Source organism: Entelurus aequoreus, linkage group LG02, assembly GCF_033978785.1.
Source record: "Entelurus aequoreus isolate RoL-2023_Sb linkage group LG02, RoL_Eaeq_v1.1, whole genome shotgun sequence".
In the NCBI taxonomy this organism is placed as follows: Eukaryota; Metazoa; Chordata; class Actinopteri; order Syngnathiformes; family Syngnathidae; genus Entelurus; species Entelurus aequoreus.
Genome location: NC_084732.1, coordinates 88,687,658 through 88,695,771, shown reverse-complemented (window position 1 = coordinate 88,695,771; position 8,114 = coordinate 88,687,658). Strand labels below are relative to the sequence as shown.

The 8,114-nt window shown below is 35.0% G+C and overlaps 1 long non-coding RNA gene across 1 annotated transcript in view; it reads right to left on the bottom strand.

Moving 5' to 3' along the window:
• Positions 1–1,118: 1,118 nt before the first annotated feature.
• Positions 1,119–8,114, bottom strand: part of LOC133640474 (uncharacterized) — a 44,561-nt gene continuing 37,565 nt past the window's right edge. The window contains exon 11 of the long non-coding RNA XR_009824169.1: positions 1,119–1,265. This is a non-coding gene — a long non-coding RNA (uncharacterized LOC133640474). The remainder of the gene's footprint in view (positions 1,266–8,114) is intronic.

Here is an 8,114-nt window from a genome sequence, read left to right as displayed (position 1 = left end):
CTGACTTTTATTTACACGTTGGAATGCATAAAAAATAAAGCCTTATGTGTGCTTCTCTCACAAAAGAATTGTGAATTATAGGCCGAATTAAAAAAAAATGCAGTTCTTTAAGACGTAGCATAGTAGCCTGGGAATAGAGATTACTTGTACTGTATATATATATATATATATATATATATATATATATATATATATACATTTGCCTTGGTAAAGAGACTCGGAAATGACAGTATATCCTGTATATACTGTATATATATATGTATACATACTGTATATATATATATATATATATATATATATATATATATATACATATATATGTATATATATATATATATATATATATATATATATATATATATATATATATATATATATATACATATATATATATATATATATATATATATATATATATATATATATATATATATACTGTATAGGTATGTCTGTATGTTAACGTTGTCATTTATTGTGTGTTTTTCTTTTTTTAAATACTCATATTTGCAAAACTTTGTTGAAACAGTGTTGCAAAAACTTGTATTGCTGCAACTTCTCTATTTGTGGGCATGGTTCTTTTGACTAAGAGTCTTGCACATATGCTTGCACAATCAAGACAACTGCAGTCAAAAAAGCCCTCTTGAACATTGTGCCTTATATCATTTGTATACAAATAAATTCTAAAGATAATACTTTTTTAACCACTTATCCACGAGGCTAATGTCTCTAGTCTATCATGTTTTTGGAATGTGGGAGGAAAGGAACACACAAGCAAACAAAACATGCAAACTTCACATAGAGGGGTTCGAGCTAGATATGAACCTAGAACCTTCTGGTTGCAAATTGGAAGGCTGTTTTGTCTTCTAAAAGCTTTACAGAACCATTTTGATGAAAACAAAAGACAATTCAAACCACAAAATGTACAAATGTGTAAAAGAATCAAGCAGTCAGAAAACAGCCTATACGGGCCCTGTAGCCATAGTCTAGGGAAAAGCAGGGCAGTGTGCAGATCATGCGCTGTGCGTAGGGCCCTGTGATCTGTTGGGGGCTCTGTTTTGTGTAAAAAATGCATGTATATGTCAATTAATTAAGGCTTAATATGAAATGTTTTCCACAAACATATTTCTAGCCTATCCCTGCTATGTCACTGATAAGAATAATGGAACATTTCCCTAGATATTCACAAAGTCTCTTGTGGTTTGCTGCAGTACTGGGCTTGTAAGCCGAAGCACTGGGTGTGATGATCAGCTGTGTCTGGCAAGCATCTGGAGTGAGAGAGGGAGAGTCATGATTCAATTAAAAAAACAAAAAACAAAACACTATTAGAATTAGAAAAGACCCCAAAGAGTGCAGATGCCCACCAGGCTGGATTTCCCAAGAGTATAGAATTAAAAAAAAAAAAAATCCTAAATCCACACGTTTATCCAGGTAGGTTTTTTTTTAGAGACAGATGAAACTTTCTGAACTGAAAGTAAAAAGACCACAGGAAAAAATAATAGGTTACTCAGCTTTATTAATTTGATTTTACATCCATTTTTACATTTTTACATCCATTCATATTTCTAGCGATAGATTTTGTTACATTTACATTTAAGGTCAAAATTATTAGCCCCTTCTTGAAATCAAATTAAAGCCCTTTACCAATGAAAGGGTCATGACCCAAAGTGTTCACAGTTTGTGTGTGTCCACTAAACGAAAACAACATTTGTATAAGGCTTTATTTGTTGAATTGAAACAAGAAAAAAGTAAAAAGACGCATTCTCCAAAATTATTAACCCTTGGACAAGTAATTGTAAATGCCTTTCTGATTGAAAAGGGAAGATAATGTCTTCTGGCAGTTTCTAATAAAGTCGCCATATGTCTGTTGATGTATTTGTCTGTTGATGCACATTTTATCAAGGCAAATGTTTCAAGTACATTCAAACAACTTGGCCTCTAGCATGGACCATAACTTTCAGCTCCTTACACAAATTTTCTATAGGATTGGGCTCTGATGGGCCACTACAGAACTTTGATTTTGGTGTCTGTTAAAAAGTTCTTGATTAACCTTGATGTTTGTTGTTCATTGTCTTGTTGGAAGACTAAATGACAGACTTCTTGGTGTTATTCTTGACTAAATTAATATTGTTTTTTGTGGTTGCATATGTAAGAAACAAGGTTTCCTGTGCCTGAACCAGCAAAACACCTCAGCATAATCCTCCCACCACCATGCTTCACTACGTACAGTATTATTAGGGTTGAAGGTCAAACAAAAACAGTAACATCCCAAGTGTATTTAATACGACCAAAGAACCAACTTAAAAAATTCATCCTCGGTTCCATCTGACAAACGTCAGTCAAACTTTGATGTGCCGCTGTGAGAGCAGGTTTTTGTTGGGCGGTGGCCATGAAGTCCACTACGATGAAGATCCTTCACAACAATATGATGTGAAACATCAATTCTAGATGATGAGAAATCACCTTTGCTGCAATCAATTGTTGTTCACATTTAGAACTGAAAGTTACATAAATGTTGTGTTTTTGAACCACGCCCAAGTTTGTATTTAACAGAATTTGTTTTGTTTTTTGTTTGTGCTTTCCAATGATGACACACACATCTGTTTTGGAGACTCTGAGAGACTCGGAAATGACAGTATATCCTTCCACCTTAAGATGAGCATCTACTGTCCTCAATCTGATGTCCAGACTGATTTCCTTACTTTTTGGTATGATGAGATTACTTCTTATAAAGATACATGAGCAACTCTAGAGCAAGTCATTTTTGATCAAGTGGCTAAGTGATACTAACTGCGCTTTTTGGGGTTACCTTAATAAAATTCAGTGTTAATTGACAGCTCAGATGTGTATGCCAAGTCGGCACATCAAAGTTATGGCTGCCCTCAGAGTGCCGCATGTAACAGTAAATATTGATCTGAATATTGATGTAAAATCGCCTAACGGTCAAGGCTGGTTCTAGGCAGGCATATATAATTGGGCAGTCCAAAATGTGAAGGGGGCATCATATGTTGACGCTGTTCCATCATGCTCCAGCCCTTTTTTCTGCGCTTATACAATAGTAACATCCTTCTTCATAAAATGTGTTTCTTAGCTATGTGACCAAATCCAACTTGGAGAAGTGCATAGCACTCCGTCAGGCCTCTACTTTTAGACTTGTACAACTTGGGTGTCCCACCTGAAGACTAAGAAGCTCCTGCTGGTATCACTATTAAAGTACCAGTAGAGTGGTAAAACAAGTTCACCTTATATGCTTATTTCTGTTGTCGTAGAATTTCTGACCTTTTGACCTATATTTCGTGTCTTTTAAGAATGTCCGCTCATTTTCAATTCTCTTGTATTTTGTGCCATTGAATGGACCAGTTGTGGGACAAAAGTGAATATTAAGTCGTGCCAACCTGTCTACAGAATGTGTTGACTGTCTAAAGGATTCGAGTTGTTATGGAACAGATAGGAAAAACAACAAGACATTGACGCACTCGATAAGGAACAATGACGCACAAAAGACATATAAAAAATGGCAGAAGACCGGAACTCGAGAGAGATTTTGGCTTGTGTGTGTCTTGTTTGCTCCGGAGTGACATGTGGTCCATCTGCACGGCCAACTCAATTCAACCTGCACTTCTGATAATGGGTAAATAAATTTGTTGTACTAAACTACTTTTGTTGCCTGTTTAAGCTTCGGACAATCCACTACACAAATTGGCGTCACGAACAGGATGGTTTAGAAGCTACAGGTCGACAGCCGCTCCCGCTCTCTCAGTCAGGCAGACAGTGTGCTGCACGCGCGCATAACAAGGTAAGCGTTTTGCTTAAAGTGTAAACATTTTCTGCCTGGAGAGAGCCGGATTGATAAGACTAATTGCTGAATCTATTTTTGATAAAAGATAGGTTTAGTCAGGTTCTCCAAAAACAACCTGGAATGGGGTAAATTATGGATGGATTGAGTTGTTTTATATGTGATCATTTGTCTGTGTGTTTGTTGAAAACTTGTGATTTCTTGTTTTTAACATAAGGGGATTGCTGATAGAATTTTGGTGGTTTGGAGTGTAGAAGCATAGACGATGTGGGACGAAAAATTTCTTTTAACCTCTTCATCCTCTGTCGTTGTTGGCAGAGGATGCTTTTTTCTGCAAGTACATTAGGTTAGCCGGAGTTGGACACAGCGAAATTTAAGGCAAGGTTGGCTAAACTGGTGTGACATTTGACCCACACAAATTTATGACGTCTATGAAGGTCCTACGTATCTGTCTATGTGGAAGCTGCAGCCGGGTAAAAAGCCTGATATAAGGTGATCGTTCAGTGACTCCGGTAAAGGAGATCAACTGAGCCAAGTTGTCACGAATTTGGAAATTTGCTGCAGTATAGATGGATAGAGTTAAGGGCTCCATATGGTAGAGCCTTGGTGAAACTATATGGACTGACCAGACACGATGTACTGTAGGATTGGGGGGTGATTCCTGATGATTCTACAACGCCTTAGGCTGTTATCCGTGTTGGTCAGGAAGGAAAAGCAGGGTTTGCTCCGCTAAACGGGTTAATCGCCGTTATATGAGTAAGAATGACCTGCGTGTGTGTGTTATGAGACGGCCGATTCCACAAAAGCACGCGTGCATTAGTTGTTTATATTGGTCCGGACCAGGGGGGTGTGGTTTGTGGGATAAAAATGTGTGTTTTTTAAATTTATATATATATATCTGCATAATTTAATAACTTTTGTGTAGCACCTGGTTTCTTATCTGGTTTAATTCCCCCCTTCCTTTTCCTCCCCCCCTCTCGCAACCTCCCTTCACGCTTTTTCTCACAGCCCCGCTATCTGTAAAAGTTTGGAAATTGTCTAAAATGTGTGTGCGTGTGAGAAAGTAGACAAAGTTTATGTACAGAAAACATATGAGTGTATGATCTATCCATTTAATTATCTTATTCCGCTCTCGGAGGTTGGATCGCGGTGGCAGCAGCCTAAGCAGGGAAGTCCAGAATACCCTCCTTAAACTAGACTATTTGTCCATCTAAGAGTGAATGATAAATGTTGTTCTTATTATTAAGGTTCTGATATGATACAGCTGTGCTTCTGGATGAGAAAAATAGTTGTCTATTGCATTTACTTTTAACTGTGCTGGTAAATTCTCTGTGTGAGTGACTGTGTGACGCATATAAAGGAAAAAAAAAAAAAAGGAGTCTCAGCTGGAAGACATTTTGAGATAAGAGTGTGTGCGTGTGGCGAGGCTGTGTGAGTGTCAGCTGTACGAGGCGTGGGCCGAAGAGGTGTGACAATGTTAGGATAGCATTGAGCTAGGTTAGCATTGTGTTAGCATAGCATTGAGCTAGGTTAGCATTGTGTTAGCATAGCATTGGGCTAGGTTAGCAAAAGTTTGCATACTGAGGCATAGTAAGGCTAAGTTAGCATCTAGCTTGGCATTACTAAGTGTGGTTGAACAGTTATTCTCGGTCTGTAGTGTGCTAGTAGTAGGTGCTTGCTAAGTCCAGTAAATTAATAGATATATGGAAAATTACACGTTTAAATATCAATAAATAAATACGGATTGTGGGACATTGAAACATTGTTTAATTCATCATTCATTTATATGTCTAGTATACTTTTTTTGGTACAGCCTTGTTGCTTATCTGATCCATCCAGTTTCTGTGTTGAAGTTGAGACAAACACACACGCACGAACATCATAGATTAGGACACATTGTAACTTTGAATTAATAGTTATACAACAAATAAATTAATAATATTGAATTTAAATTTGATAAAGATAAATTGATTATACATTGACATTTTAATTTTTTTTAGGAATAAACACACAATAAAATAAAAGTAAAATTTATATTCTAATACATCTAAGGGCATCTGTGAAACATAGAGTCTGAAGAAGTACAGATAAGAGCCACTCAGCGCCATTGTCAAAACAAAACGTAGAGAAGCGTTAAACAAATTCTAATCAGAAGGAAGACAGACCAAAATATGAGAACTTAAGTAAACAGACAGCAAGTAAACCAGAAATAATAATGTAAATAAATAACAAAGAAAGCAAATTTCTATGTGACATTGGTGCATGTAGAATTACAAATAGAGAATAAAACTAAATGGAAATAACTGTCTGCAAGATGAGCATGACGTCATGAATTGTGCTCGGGTTAGTAATAGATAGATAGATAGACAGATAACACGTTATTGATTCCTTCAGGAGAGTTCCCTCAGGAAGAAGAAGTAAAAAGTAAACAGTAACTAATAAGGGTATAAATGGAAACAGAATAGAAAAATATTACAAGGAGAATAAAAATATAACAGTAAAATAAGAGAAACTAGGCATTAACGACCATGATATAAAAAAGTATTGCACTGTTATTGTTTTGCATTCCCTGTCATCCTAGCCCCCCCAAAGAGGAATTGTACAGTGTAATGATGTATGAGACAAATGATTTTTTATAGGCTAAACCAGTAGTTCTCAAAGGAGGGTATGGTGTTTCCGCCCGGACAAAAAAGGGGGGTACTTGAAGGTATGCCAAGGGGTACCTGAGATTTTAAATATTTTAAAATAGCGACAATTCAAAATCCTTCATAAATATAATTATAGAAGAATAATTCTTCAACAAAATAAATATTTAGAATTAAGTTCACGAGCCCAGATGGATCTCTATTGCAATATCCAAAGAAGGTTGATGATTGATTATATGTATAGAAATCTTTATTATAATTTAATCATTTGTTTAATTTTTGAAACGTTTTAGTTATTCTTATATTTTTTGTCCAAATAAGTCAAGTAAGACCACAACAAATGAGCAATATGGTGCACTGTTATACAATCTAATAAATCAGAAAATGATGACATTATGCTGTATTTTATTTCTTTATTTTACTGGAAAAAAGGTTGAAAACCACTGCCCTAAATCATATCTAAAGCTAAAATTATTTTATAAGACTGATTATTTTGGATTATTGTGTTTGTATTATGAGAGAAGGAGAGAAAGTGAGAGAGAGAGGAAGAGAGAGCAGGTGAAAAAACAAATTGAGGGTGAAGAGGATGGTTTGAGAAAATATGGGAAAAGGATGTTTATAACCTTACGTTATGTGAATGGTTTCTAGGAGAACAGAAAATAGAAACATTGTGTGAAGTGTAAGGAAGAGATGGATACAGGATGTTGTTTGTAAAGGAAAACGAAAGTGAAGAAAAGATGAGAAAGTGACAAATGAAGGTATTCGTAAATGGTATGCTGTTGATTGTTGATTGTGGTTAGCTGCAAGTTTGTTTAATTGTTTGTTTGTTTAGTTGTTTAAGTGAAATGGGAAGAAATCAATAGGAATAATTACATGCAAAATGGAATAAAACTATGAGTGCGATAGATAATGAATGAATAAATGAAATAAGTTTATTTTGGTCATATAATCAACCATCAACCAATTTGTGTGAGCAGTTTAACAGTAAATTAGACATATTAACAATCATACACATTTACACACAGAAAAGAAAAGAAAAAAGAATGACCGAAAAAAAGAATAGGCGGAAGCCAAAGCTTATATTGGCCTATGATATACAATTACTGAACATTAAATTACCTGGAACATCAACGTTAAAAGATGAAAGTAATTGTTACTATATTTTATAATGTTCAAAAAACTATACCTTTCAAGGGTCTCCAAAACCATAACAAAAAACTACATGTGTTCAGCTCATCACTGAGGATGGTACATTATTTAACTCCTAAAACTGAAATACATTTGTGTTTTTATTTTATTTTACTTGACCTATTTCAAAAATCAATATCCCCCGTAAATGATAGTGTCTCCTCTTAATGTAAACAAGCTAAGAATACAAACTGGAAGGCTGTTGTTCTTTACTTGGAAACATAATTGCCATTGTTTTAAAATTAAATTATCTGAACATTTAACACATTATGACTTAAAAAAAAAAAAAAAAAGGATTGATATGATCATAATAATAATGCTTTGTGTATTATTGAAATGAGCCTTTTAATTTTAAGTATTGGGTCTATATTTCTTCTATAAACACTTCCCCAAACTTCAAAACAATATTACATATGGAAAAATAAATGAATAATATAACATGTGCAGACATTTCTTATTCAGCATGTGTTTAACTTTATACCGAATAG